This window comes from Mesoplodon mirus (genome assembly GCF_964341445.2).
Source record: "Mesoplodon mirus genome assembly, chromosome: 12".
Classification (NCBI taxonomy): Eukaryota; Metazoa; Chordata; class Mammalia; order Artiodactyla; family Ziphiidae; genus Mesoplodon; species Mesoplodon mirus.
This window is the reverse complement of record NC_138988.1, coordinates 69,040,002-69,053,177: the sequence shown is the minus strand read 5'-3', so window position 1 is coordinate 69,053,177 and position 13,176 is coordinate 69,040,002.

The following is a 13,176-nucleotide window of genomic DNA, read 5'->3' as shown; positions in this document are numbered from 1 at the left end:
GCATGGGCTGGAAACATCAGAGAAGCTATGTGGTAGAGCTCTGGGTTGGGGTGTTTGAAGAAGTTGGAAGGAGGAGGGAGGGTATTGTGGCAAGAGCAGCATGAGGTCCTTACAGAGAAGGAAGGGGTGTGATGGCAGGCAGTTACACAGGATGAAGGGCCTTGGAACAGACAGACGTGGGTTGAAGCCCATCTTTGCTATTTATAGGCAGTGTGACGTGTGGTAACCGCTCCAGGCCTCAGTTTTCCTCATCTGTAAAAGGGACAATAATGCCTATGCTGTACAGGAACTGTAAAATTTAAAATATAGCTGTAAAATGCCTGGCACGTGGTGTGTCTCATTATCAAAGGTCAGAAAGGGCCAAGGCTTCTGGAACAGATGGACCTGGGAGAAAAGGTGGAGTAGAAAGATGGGGTCAGCAGATGCATTTGCAGTTGCAACATGCAGGAGGAGATAGGAGAGTTCTCAGGCAGGAGAGTCTTGGAAGGGCAATGAGACAGGCTGGAGGATGAGGAAGGAGGATAGTGCTCTATCCTCCTATGGATGTTGATGGCCAAGCCGGGGTGGAGGCTGACAAAAGCTAAGTTAATGAAGCCATTGCCTCAGAGACTCTCAAGACCTGGGGACTGGTTGGATGGGCATGAGGATGAGTCATGGCTGATGCCTCATTTTTAGCCTGGGTGCTGGGAGGGGTGGGGCTGCCTTTGGCAGTCTTGGGAAAACTGGGACAGAGCTGGGGAAACTGGATAGAGTATGAGTTTGCTTTAGGACATGTCTGAGATGACAGCAGGACACTGGAGCTTTGTAGGAGAGGCAGGGAAGGCTCCAGAGCCAGGGACAGAGACCCCTGCCATTGAGTAGCAGAGAAGGGTGAGCAGTTGGAGGTGGGCACAGGGTCATGTTGAAGGAAGACAACCTTGGACAGGTATGCTCCTTCCCGGTCATCTTGCTATTCCCAGTGAAATAGGAGGCAAGGCCACTTGTTCTACATGGACTGCAGGGCCTCGAGAAGGCTGGGTACCCACCACCCTTTCAAAGACAGCACTGTGTCCTGACTCAGTCCCTGGCACCTTGCTCTTCAGGCCTGGCTGTTGGATTAGGCCACAAGCAAACTAGAAATTCACGATTGCACTTAGGAAGGCCCCATTGGAACTGTTAACATGTTCCCACACGCTGACCCTGGTGGAGTATTCTACACCTCTGACGAGGGCTGGGGGCAGGCCGCAGGACTCGCCCATTCAGTTCCTTGGTGTTAAGTGATTGAGAAGTTTCGTCTCATTTCCTATTGTTCCTGACATTATGCTCAAAGCCCTAAGAACTCCAAGTGGATGCCTTCAAGAAAAGATCACATTCTGACATTTCTGCATTTGATTTTTTTTTTTTTTTTTTTTTTTGCGGTACGCGGGCCTCTCACTGCTGTGGCCTCTCCCGTGGCGGAGCACAGGCTCCGGATGCGCAGGCTCAGCGGCCATGGCTCACGGGCCCAGCCGCTCCGCGGCATATGGGATCCTCCCGGACCGGGGCACGAACCCGTATCCCCTGCATCGGCAGGCGGACTCTCAACCACTGCGCCACCAGGGAGGCCCCCTGCATTTGATTTTTAAGTGGGCTCATAATCCTCTCAGGATTACACTAAGTTAATGCTGCTCGTATGACTCATCAGCCTCTGAGGAAATCACATGCAAGAAACTGAGACTGCTTATCACACTCAATTCCAACAAGACAACCCAAAAGGAACTTATAGAAGAACCTAGAGTTTCCCTAAATATAAAATATGTGAGACCACCCGGGACACATCTCTCAGGGAAAAAGACAGCATTGAGATTCTGGGTTAGCTTTCATTGATGGTGCACCCCCCCTAACTTAAATCTTGTAAAATGTTTATTGAGTGAAGAACGTGGTTGTTTCTGGATGTGAGAGAGTATGAAGGTCACAGCATTGCCCATGAGTAATCTTGCCAATAGTGTTTAACCTGAATCTAAGGGAGGCCTAACTTCTGGTTACCGCGAATACAGAGTATGAAGGAACAAGTTAAATGATGCCAGGTGAAAACAAAGACAGGACTTTCCTGGTGGTCCAGTGGTTAAGACTGCACTCCCAAAGCAGGGGGTGCAGGTTCGATCCCTGGTCAGGGAACCAGGATCCTGCATGCTGTGCCACGTGGCCAAAAAAAAAGAAATGGAAACAAAGACAAAGTGAAATTGGGAGAAGGGCTGGTAGATAACTTGTTACTACACAGCAGCCATTCCCGGCCCACTGTTCCTTGCCCACTTCCCTACAGAGCAGCTGAAAGTTTAGATACTTGATTTCCAAGTCTCCCTTGCAGCTAGAGTCCATCATAAGACCCAGTTTTGGCCAATGAGGAGTAAGGGTGAATCTGCTGGGTGGCTCCCAACAAAGGTTTTCCTCCTTGATAAAAGGAGAAAGGTACATAAGGAGAGCCCCTTTCACCCCATCCCCCTTTCTTCTTGCCTGAGATGCTATCCTGTGAGAACATGGAGGATGGAGCTACAGCAGCCATCTTGCACCCATCAGGGGAAACAGGCAGCCACACTGAGTGTATTAGTTATCTATTGCCGTGTCACAAATTACCTCAAAATTCAGTTCCTTCAAATAACAAACGTTTATGATCTTAGACAGTTTCCAAGCATTAGGAACCCAGAAATGGATTAGTTCCAGGCTCGGGGTCTCTCATTAGATTGTAGTCAAGCTGATAGCTAGGGTTGCAATCATCTCAAGGGTCATTGGGGTGGAACAATCCACTTCCAAACACACTCTCATGGTTGCTGGTAGGCATCAGTTCTTAGCTGGCTATTGATAGAAAGCTTCAGTGCCTCACCACATGGTCCTCTCCACTGGGCTGCTCACAAGATGACAGCTTGCTTTTCCTAGAGTGAGATGTGCAAGGGAGTGAGAGAGAATAAGAGATAGAGAGTGTGAACCCCCAATGGAAGCCATAGTCTTTTTATAACACTGTGAGAAGTGATAACCATCCCTTCTGCCATATTCACACCCCTCCTACATTTTGCTAGGGCTGGTCTATGTGACCAGAAAGTGGGGATTCTTAAGGGACAATTTGGAGGCTGGCTACTTCACTGAGGATAGCAGAAGAGAGAGAAAGAAAGAGTCTGGGTCCTTGAGGAGATTGTTGAATGACTGTACCAACCCCCAAACCATTTGTACCCTTCCTGTTATATCAGATAATTGAATGCCTTTATTGTTGAAGCCACTGTGCATTTGATATTTGCTGCTGAAAGCCTCAGGACTAATGCAAGGACTATTCAGTATTTCTAGTAAAATGTAGAAATATCATCTTGAGAAGAACAAATAAAAACTAGTTCTTTGTTTTTAGGAAAAATAAAAGAAATGCTTTAAGTTATAGTTTATTATAGCTGAAATCTGATTCATAAAAATTCTGAAAAATTCAATCTGAAAATTTCAGAAGAATTTTATTATACCTTTTAGAAATTGTTTACCAACTATTACTTTTGTTAGAATAGAATATTTTTCTCTTCCTTATTCCTCCTGAAAAACAAGTGAGGTTCTGCTCATTAATTGAACAGCCCTCTAACATAGCACTTGACTTTTGAGGTCTGTGACTTAATTTTTGAATACTTGATCAACATATATGTATATCCTCTGTGGGGTGCACATGTTTACACCTTTTCTAAAAAGTCAGTCATTAAAAAAAAAAAAGACAAGGCGAGAGGAGAAAATTTGACACTCTTGAGATGGGGACAGAGCTTGCTAGCACCCTGTCATGTTGTCCTTTTACATGACCTTGAGATCATTCATGCAGCCTAAATCACATCTTATTCTCATTATGAAACAACTTAATCATACAGTAAAGTACTGAAAATAGAATAGCAAACCACCATGTACCTACCTGACAGATTGAACTAATCTTAACATTTCATCACATCTTGGACAAATACTTGCTTGGTTTTAAAGAAATGAAACATCATAGGTAGAGGTGAAACCTCCTTTGAACTCCTTCCTAATTTTACCCCCACTCTCCCTCCCATGGGAAAACCATGTCCCAGATTGGAGAGAGTCTTTCCCTTCCATGTTTTTATATTTTTATTACATGCATATGTTTTATAAACAATATATAGTATTGTTTTATAACTATTTTAAATTTCAGATAAGCAAACACATTGACTTATTCTGCAGTTTGCTGTTTTCATTCAGCATTGGGATACATGGCTCTGGTCTTTTCCATGTTACTGCTTTGGTAACCTATTATGAGGCCATGGGGCAACATTTTCATTATTCTCTTACTGATGGACATTCAGATTGTTTCCATTGTTTTACTATAACGACCAATGCTACAGTGAGAACCCTTTTATACATCTCCCTTTTTATCATATGGGAATTTCTCAAGGTCACAATGTGGATATACCAGTTGTAGCCATGGGATTTTAATTTATGGAGGTAACTGAGTGGTGACATGGAGAAGCTAATGCCGATGAAAGAAAATTTTTATTATTTACACCCTGATTCAAGGGGGCTTGCCATGCCATGCAGGGCTATAAGGGGAAGCACCAGGTTTGGTCAGGAGGCAGACGGGATGAGGGGAAAGCATGGCCCAGAAACTTGTTTGTGTTTTCTGCAAGAAAGGCAAGGCAGGGCAGAGAAACAGCTTAGAACTGGGTGATTTAAATAGTGTCAGCAGGCTCTGGACTATAGAGGTGGCCTCAAGTGGTCTGGAACCTAGCCCTGGGTGATTAGGGCACAGGACTATTGCTTCCTGGGGTATAATAGCCAGATAAAGGAGGTGGTTCAGAGTAAGGGCTCTGGATTGGTTACTTTGCTATGAAAGGTGTGCTTTGAGCCCTTTGCTATCACTAAGAATCGGTTAACCCTGGGAGGGGTGGTCTCTCCCCAGTCAGGTAGGCCAAATGCCAGACCATCAAGAATACACACAATAGGAAAATAGGGCACTTCTTCAATTTGACCAGTTGCTGCCAAATTGCTCTCTGGAGTGGCTGTGCCATTTTACGCTCCCAGACAATAAGAGATCTAATTGCTTCCCTTCTCTTGGTATTACCAGATTTTTAAAATGTTGCCAATCGGAAGGGTATGGACACTATCTTGTTGTTTCACTGATATTTTCCTGATTATTTACAAGGCTAGGCATCATTTCATATGTTCATTGTCCTTCCTCTTCTCTGAATTGCTTGTTCTTAGCCTTTCCCCATTGGGGTGAGGACAGCATTTGCCTTCTGTTATTAATGTGTAGACATTGATACTAATAATAGCTCCATTGAATGCGTTGCAAATATCCTCTCCCAGTTTGTGGCTTGTCTTTTAACTTTGTTATGATGTTTCTATGGTACAGAAGTTTAAAATTTTAATGTAGTAAAATGTATCATTCTTTTCCTTTATGGTTTATATGCTGGTGTCTTTAAGTCATAAAGATGTCCTCTCATATAAAATAGAGTCTTGGTTATTTTAAATGATTTAACCATCAAGCCTAAGCTATTTGTTCAGTCTCTATTGAAAAACTGCAGTCTGGTGGGCTGTTTGGCACCATCTGTTTTAAAATAAATGCTTGTAGGAATTCATCTTGCAGAAATACCCACAGGAGTCCTCCCAGAACCCCAATATATGCACAGGGTTGTTAAATACAGCACCAGTTGTAATAGCAAAAATCTAGAAGTAACCTAAGTATCTCTCAGTGGAAAGTTAGTTAAATTAATTCTGGTATATATTCATTTACCATATAATGTAATTCTCTGCAGCCATAGAGAAGAATAAGGGAGATCTGGGTGTGTTCATATGGAAAGTTCTCCAAGATATATTGGTAAATGGGAAAAATAAAAATTTTTTAAAAACCCCTAAGAATCCAAAGAATAAATATGCTACCATTTATGTCAAAAATGGAAAAAAAATTCCTTATGTGTATGCATGTAAAATTTCAGAAACAAAACTACTCACAGTGGCTACTTCTGAGGAGGAGGGCCAGGGTTTGAGGGTGCGAGGGAAACCCATTTTTCATTGCCCATCTTTTCTGTTTTCCTTGTTATTTCCATTACAGTAAACAAAGAAGAATTGCTGCAGGTGGTCCCCATTGCTGTAAGTTGCTATTTGTTTTGGCATTTGAAATATCCTGAGGTGAAGAGAAGAAATTGAATTATTAGAAATGGGGCAGGAGACTGAGCATCATTGGGACAGTTTGATTACATGTGTTCTGCAGCTGGGTCTGAAGGCATAAGGGGCAGTGCTTGCAGCAATGTGCTGGTTGATGAGATCCAGGCTTGCCTTTGTCTGGGGGAGCAGCAGTTGTCTGGGAACCGAGGGGAAGTGGTTGGGAGAAGCAGGGAATGAGAGGGAAGAGGGATGGAAGGTTGGGGCAGGTCTGAGCCAATTGGATTCGCCTAGGTCCCTGCTGTCTGAGTCTTGCGGTCAGGGCCACCGTAGGCTCTGAGTCCCCTTGCACTGTCTGGCTGCAGGGTAAGAAGAGGCTCTGCACCCACTCCCCCAGTGGAGGAGGAGAGCTCCCACCTCAAAGGTACTGGTAGGCAATTCTCTGGAGAGGAAGAAAAGCCAGGCTCAACCTAGGAAAATGCTCATCCAATAAATGGGAATTAAAGGCACCCTGAGTTTATCCTTGTTGAGATTTAAGAAGGGAGAGGGATTGGGCCGGCATTCACAGAACAAAGACAAATTGTACCCCAGGGTTGAGTCCAATGATCTTCCTCAGGACAGTACAGTGTAGGTGGTCAGGGATCTGGGCTGTCTGGGTTTAAATCATAGCTATGTTGATTCCAAGTTACTTAACATCTCAGTGCCTTAGTTTTCATATGTATGGGAAAATAATACCTCCTAGAGGGTTGTCCTAGTATATGGTAAGTGCTTACAAAGTATTAACCATTGTAATTCTTTATTAACCACCTCTGTAAATTCACGTAACTGGCGTCCTGGGCAGTGACATAGTAGGCACTGGGGGTTGGATCTGTATCTGAGGTGGATGCACGTTAACCAAGCTCACAACCCTGATGAATAAGCTGTAACCAACTCATTCATTCACACCGGCCAGTGCTTGTAGGCGGATCTGTCACCACCTTGATCTCTCTTTTCCCCATGTGGGATCCCCGACTGTACTCAGAGGCCCCTTGGGGGATTGGGGACACTTCTGTGCTCTTATTCATTTCCCTGACTACTCCCGCTGCATGACTGTCAGTCCTGTGAGGGAGGGCACTTTGGTACACTGGAGGATGGCAACTCATGGTTGTCAAATAAATACTTGCTGAATGACTAAATGGTCATCATGTGTTCTGTGTCATAACCAAATACTGGAAACAACCTAAATGCCCAACAACAGGGAGCTGTTATTAAATTGTGGCCCATTCACTCCACAAAACCAGACAGTCATTGAGAAGGATAATTATAGCAATTGTATAGAAAGATAGAGAAATGCTTGTGATGTAATCTTAGCAAAACAAAAGAAATCAAAATGGTCTTGGCATGATGTGGATCAATCTTGATATTTTGTTAAGTGAAAAAGCAAGATCCTGGAAAAAGAGTATGAGATGATGCCATTCATGTGAAAAAGGGGGCAAAAAATAGAAGACTTCACTTGCAGTTCTAAGCACAAAATACCTCTGACCAGCAAACAGGTGACTGAAAACACGTGGGCCTCTAGGGAGGGGACAGAGAGGTGGACATTTGGGAACAAGTCACTGACAACTTTTCTACCCTCTGAATGTTGAACCAGGTGAGCGTGTTTCTGATTCAAAAAATCAAATAATTTAAAACACTTCCTGGTACATAGCAAAGTAAAATAGATAAATATCGTTTTTCCTACTATATTCCTCAACTCTAAGGCACAATTCTAACCCACATTTTAAAGTTTCTGTTATCATAATATATTTCAATCAATGGGCATTCTTAATAGGTTCTTGTGGTGGGTTTTTTTTCCCCCTAAAAAGCTTTTACTAAATCAATGCTGAGGCTTAAAGTTGATGGTATTTTAGAACCAAGGAAATATAGTTCAGAAAGATGTGTCATCTAGAAAGGAACTATAACAATAAAAACCATTGTGTGGTGGGATTGTGGGGATCTTCCTTTCTCACAATGGTCCTTACTGGTAATTTTACATCATCTTTTCAATAGTTTTTTTAAAACATATTTTAAACTGTTTTCAGGAGATAATAAATGTTTTTAGAGGGAAGCATCCCCCAGCACCGGGGTATAGAGAACCTGCCAAGCAGTAAACCCATGAAAATCACCACTTCCACAGCTTAGTTTAAATAATTATCAGAGCAAAGCTCTGGGCCCTAACTTAAGCTATGGTTACAAGGAGAGACCCATTGTCCTTGGATTTTTCCTGAGATACTCACCTTCCAGGAACAGTTTGTCAAACCCGAGACAACACTTACTTGGTCACCATGGGTGTCTATTTCAGCAATCGGTTCAGACCTTTGATCATATAACATGTGGGATACACTAACAACGGTCCAAACTGATGACTTGAAGTCTGTCAGGAATCGACTATTAGTAAATTTCATGTTTGCAAATTGCTGCAAACCCTTGTTACTCAAAGTGTGGTGTGTGAACCAGCAGCAGCAGAATCTCATGTCCCAGACCTACTGAACCTAAGATCCACATTTTAACAAGACTCCCAAGTGATTCATACGCACATTAGAGTTTGAGAAGAACTACTGTAAACTGTAAATTGCAATATAGATGTTAGCTGCATTATTATTAATGAAAACAAAAAGTGAATAATAATTTCTTAATCTGTTTTCAGAGACCTTCACATTATCACCTCATTTGGTTTTTATAGCAATACTAAGAGTTAGAGGGTTTTTTGGGGTTTTTTGGCTGCATTGGGTCTTTGTCGTTGCGCGGGGCTTTCTCTAGTTGCAGCGAGCAGGGGCTGCTCTTCATTGTGGTGCGGGTGCTTCTCATTGTGGTGGCTTGTCTTGTTGCGGAGCATGGGCTCTAGGCGCGCCGGCTTCAGTAGTTGTGGCTCGTGGGCTCTAGAGCGCAGGCTCAGTAGTTGTGGCGCACCAGCTTAGTTGCTCAGTGGCATGTGGCATCTTCCCGGACCAGAGCTCGAACCTGTGTCTCCTGCATTAGCAGAAGGATTCTTAACCACTGAGCCACCAGGGAAGCCCCAGAGTTTTAGAGTTTTTAAACCCCGGTTTATAGAAGAGGAAATGAGATTCAGAAAAGTAAAGGCAAACTTATATTGAGTTTTGATTAGTCCTGTAGTTAGGAAAAAGATTGCCAATTCATTGTTCAGATACTCTTGTGATTTTTCAGTGATGCAGACATTTGATGTCTAGCCAAACTGGGAGGTAAACAATAAATGCTAGAGAGGCTATGGAGAAAAGGAAACCCTCCTGCACTGTTGGTGGGAATGTAAACTGGTACAGCTACTATGGAGAACAGTATGGAGATTCCTTAAAAAACTAAAAATAGAGCTACCATATGATCCAGTAATCCCACTCCTGGACATATATCCAGAGAAAACCATAATTCCAAAAGATACATACACTCCAATGTTCATTGAAGCACTATTTACAATAGCCAGGACATGGAAGCAACATAAATGTCCATCAACAGAAGAATGGATAAAGAACATGTTGTACATAGATACAATGGAATATTACTCGGCCATAAAAAAGGATGAAATAATGCCATTTGCAGCAACATGGATGGACCTAGAGATTGTCATACTGAGTGAAGTAAGTCAGACAGAGAAAGACATATATGATATCGCTTATATGTGGAATCTAAAAAAACAGGCTACAAATGGGAGGTAGGCCCCTGCCATCCCTTTGAACATCCTTTTCCAGTCTCTGCTAGGATTGTGCTTCTCTCTCAATGTCCAGGACCGTCCTCTTCCACAGGAGGAGACAGATGACGGTCCAGTTCATGTGGCTAGCCCCTCTTGTCTGCTTATCTGGGGCCCAAAGTGGTCTCAGCCTCTGTGTGTGTGGGGGGGGCAGGGGAGTAAGGGGGTCTGAGCCCAAGGCTGAGAGTTAAGTAGACTCAACAGCCAGTATAACAGGTTGCTGGTCTGGGAAGCCAGATAGGTCCTTACATCAGCCCTGCAAGGACTTTTTAATTCTAACTCCAATTAGAATGGCCCATTCTAATCAGAGGACCAAGACCAGGATGAGATTAGGCTGTGCTTGAAAATAATTCAGGATTAGTGAGAAAAGAATAGAAACATTTATTTCTCAAGAAACCTAATTATTATTTAAATCTAAGAGTTTACTTTTTAAAAACAAATCATCACGTCAAATTATTTACTTGGCTATTTAATGGTTACTTTGTTTAGCTCTTTGATGAAGGGTTGGAGTTCTGTTTCAAGAAAAGATGAGGAAGCATATTGCTTTCTAGCTCAGTTAACTATATCTCCAACTTAAGCCATGTATTCAGACCATATGAGCTCAGAACAGGAGCAGCCCACCCTGACTATTAGGAACCTAAGATGAAAAAGAGAGTCCTGAGGGCGAAGCTCACAAGGTGAAAATAGCCATAATACATACTAAGTTCTTCCTGAGTCAGGTGATCCAGTTTTGCATTTTTCATATTAAACAAAAATCTCATGTGCAATGATAGAAGCATTTTGGAAGGCAATTTGGCTATTTATCAAGAATTATAGCAGCTGTGTCTTGGGTGAAGCTCACTGCTTTCAATATTTCTTTGAATGAGTTATTCCATTCCTGAGAATTTATCTTCAGGAAATAATCTAAGGCATAGAAAAAACTCTAGCCAAAACAGCTCATCACAGCACTATTTTAATTTTTTTTTTCTATTTTTTGGCCATGCTGTGTGGCAGCATGCGGGATCTTAGTTCCCTGACCAGGGATCAAACCTGCGCCCCCTGCAATGGAAGCACAGCATCTTAACCACTGGACCCCAGGGAAGTCCCACCAGAGCACTATTTTAGATATTCAAGCATTGAAAACCCATAGCATCTGAGAGCAAGGAAATAGGTAAATGACCTACAGTGTATCTACCTAATGATTTATTAAGTAGCCATATTTTAAATGATGCTTACATTTAAAGTACATTTGGTATTGAACTGGATTGTCCCTCTATTGCCTTTCATCTACTATGTGAAAATGGTTGAAACAAAGTTAAAAATGAAAGTTTTAAGACAAAGACTATTTGTAAAGTACTAGCTATAAAATTTGGTCTAAGATATATTAGGAAGGTTCTGCCCAGACTATCATCATCTTCTTTATCCATCCAAACCCAAAGTCCAGCCATTCTTCAAGTCCTGTGCTGCCTCCACATCCCTCCCTCCTCACCTCCCCCTCCTCACAGCTCCCACAGTAACATTGGCCCGTGATAGACTACCTCGTGCAGTTGGTGTTTTCGTTCAGTATGTATCTCTCTCACTGGGATCCTTGACATCAGTGACTGGGTTTTAAACCTCTTTTATTCCGCACAGCACACAGCTCAACCCCTGCACCCAATCAGTCACAAGTCCCATTGATTTTACTTCCAAGCTTTCCTCAGCTCTATCTTTTCCTCTCTATCCTTTCAGCTAAGCCTCATCTCTCACGTGGGCTCCTGCCACATTGTAGCAATCAATGCTGTATCAGTTATGGTGCTTTAGGCTGCAAGTAACAGAAAAGTCAATGTGGAGTAGCTTACACAATGAGGAAAGTCTGTTCTTTCTATTTGAGAGAAAAGCCCTTTCCAGAAAGCCCCCCAGAAGACTCTCCCTGGGGGTCCACTAGCCAGCACTGGGTCACACATTCATGCCTTAGCTGCAGGGGAGGCTGGGAAAGCCATCATTTGGCAGTTTCAATCTCAATAGTGGGATGCAGGCTCTGCCAGCAGGAATGAGAAGAGCGTGAAGAGGCAGTTTCTATTAGGCTAGGGAACCAATAGTGTCAGCCCCAAACTTCCTGCCTTGGGTGTCCCCACCCCTTTAATCCATTCCCAACACTGCCACTATTAATTCACTCATTCATTTAATTAATGATTCATTCATTGTATTAGTCAGGTTTGGCTAGTTTATGTTCCAGCAACAAACAGCAAGGGGGAAGAGAGAGCACAGAGATTGGCGCCGGCTTTTACCTGCTTCCGCCTAAAATGGACCTATGTTTAACCCATCGTCCCCCAACCCCCTCCCCGCAACCATTAGTCTGTTCTCTGTATCTATGAATCTGTTTCTGTTTCATTATGTTTGTTTGTTTCGTTTTTAGAGTCCACATATAAGTGAAATCATATGGTATATGTCTTTCTCTGTTTGACTTACTTCATTTAGCATAATACCCTCCAGGTCCATCTATGTTATCACAAAAGACAAGATTTCATTCTTTTTTATCCATTCATCTATGGATGGACACTTAGGTTGCTTCCATATCTTGGCTGTTGTAAATTATGCTGCAGTGAACACAGGGGTGCATGTATCTTTCTAAATTAGTGGGTTTGTTTTCTTTGGATAAACACTCAGAAGTAGAATTGCTTGTTCATATGGTAGTTATATTTTTAATTTTTTGAGGAATTTCCATATTCTTTTCCTTAGTGGTTGTATTAATTTACATTCCCACCAACAGTGCATGAAGGTTCCCTTTTCGATTCTGCTTACATTTCATTGGCTAAAGCACGTCCTGTGGCCACACAACTTCAAAAGGGCACAGAAGTGAGATCATCCTTCATGCAGGGTAAGCCGCACGAACGGTTACCAAATCCAACAAATATTTATTGAGTGTTGGCTATATGCAAAGAGACGTGCAAGAGATGTATTGGTAAGAAAAACAAAGTATCTGTTCTGAAAGCTTTTACAGTCTAGAAGCAATAGTCTACCCCTTCCGTTATGTGCTCAGGCTAACATTTAGAGACTTCATTTGTATCACCACTTACATTTTCATTGCATTACAAAAAAATGCTTGGCTGTCTTCCTGAATAGGCTGTAAAACCTCAAAGATGTCTTATCCCTTCTTGTAAACCTCTTACCTAGAATTGTGCCTAGTACTAGTAGCAACTTCATGTTTGTTGAATGATGTATGAGATAGGATGGGCTCAGCTAGGGTTTGTATTTTAACATTTAGTGAGAAGTCTGACAGCCAGCAGCTGCTGGGGCTGATTTCTCTGTTCAACAATGTCATCCAGCACCCAGACTCTTTCCAGCCTTACACTTTGATACACTTGGCTTGTTGGCTCTTCCTCCCTGTGATTGTGCTTCATGATCATAAT